Raw genomic sequence first — 1,825 nt, 5'->3', positions numbered from 1 at the left:
GAGGATTGAATGACTGTGACGAGCTTCAAACTCGCGATTGTAGGGCATTAGTGACAGACGCAAAAGAATCACTGGATTCTATTCCAACATGATCGAGAACCGACAGCTGAATAGCCGTGCTGTGACAGAGCGCGTTGAACATTTTCACTGAGAGGATGGGAGGTAGCAACTGACAACGGTGAAACCCTACATACAGCTTGCCATGGAAAGGAGTAAGAAGGATTAGATGAAGACAGTAGGAAAGCAGAGAGACGGAAGGGACAAAGCATCTCCATACGCTTATCTGAAATTCTCACCAATGAATTGCATAAGTATCTCTATCTTTATCTTTATGTTTTATGTTATCCTCCATAACCATTTGAGTCTGCCTGACTGAGATTTACAAGATGACCATAGCTTGCTTCATACCAACAATCTCTGTGGGATCGACCCTTACTCGCGTAAGGTTTATTACTTGGACGACCCAGTGCACTTGCTGGTTAGTTGTGCGAAGTTGTGATAAAGAGTTGAGATTACAATTGTACTGTAAAACAAATCCTTTGGCAAGGTACGAGAAATTGGAAATTCAGACTTAGTTATTCTTATCAATAATAATAAAGTTGAATCTTAATTCCACTTAGTCAACTTTTGCTAAAGCAAAGGAAAGTCAAGGGACTAATTAATTGACCTTCGAATCCTATTTATTTCCTAAGAAAAGGTTGGGATTATTGAAGTTCAGTTCAATTAGCAAAGATAACAGTTATCAATTATGTTGAGCTAAGATAACTCCTGAGTTACTGATTTCTTAACCAAGACCAAAAGGAAGGAAATTAAATCTACTGGAATAACAATATCTTCAGATTATGGATAATAAAAAGGGACAATCATAAACTGAAATACCTCAAATATCATTAAATAATAAAATCATCATGAAAGTGGCATAGGCCAATTAGGCAACATAACTAATATAAGCAAGCATTCAAATGTCTGAAAATAACAAATAATTATAAAGTAAAAGAACATTGAACCTAGGATTGAGAGTCACTCCTAAAACTAAGAGAAGTCCTAAATCCTAATTTCTAAAAACTCTACCTAAATCCTAAGAGAGAGGAGAGAACCTCTGTCTCTAAAAACTACATCTAAAACATGAAAAGTGAATTATTAAAGCCTCCTCCTGAATGGATGCATTCCCCCACTTTATAGCCTCTAATCTGTGTGTTCTGGGCTGAAAACTGGGTCAAAAACAGCCCAGAAATTGCTCCCAGCCATTTCTGTTACGTTCAGGTCGCAGGCAAGTGACGCGGTCGCGTCGTCCACGCGGCCGCGCGGGTTGCGCTCCTGCTAGGTCACGCGTCTGCGTGACCCACGCGTTCGCGTCGCCTGGCGTCGGGGCAGCTATGGCAAATTATATATCAAATCGAAGCCCCGGACGTTAGCTTTCCAAGGCAACTGAAGCCGCGTTGTTTGGACCTCTGCAGCTAAAGTTATAGCCATTTGAGTGCGAAGAGGTCAGGCTGGACAGCTTAGCAGTTTCTCCAACTTCTTGTATTCCTTCCACTTTTGCATGCTTCCTTTCCATCCTCTGAGCCATTCCTGCGTTGTAATCTCTGAAAACACTTAATACAAATATCAAGGCATCTAATGGTAATAAGAGAGGATTAATAATAAGCAAATATAAGTCCAAAGAAGCATGTTTTCAATCAAAGCACAAAATCAGGAAGGAAAATATAAAACATGCAAATAGTATGAATAAGTGGGTAAAGAGTTGATAAAAACCACTCAATTGAGCACAAGATAAACCATAAAATAGTGGTTTATCATTGGAGCACAAGGCCTTCTGAGCCCT

The sequence above is a fragment of the Arachis duranensis genome, chromosome 6 (assembly GCF_000817695.3).
Source record: "Arachis duranensis cultivar V14167 chromosome 6, aradu.V14167.gnm2.J7QH, whole genome shotgun sequence".
NCBI classification, from domain to species: Eukaryota; Viridiplantae; Streptophyta; class Magnoliopsida; order Fabales; family Fabaceae; genus Arachis; species Arachis duranensis.
Note: the sequence above shows the minus strand (reverse complement) of the source record.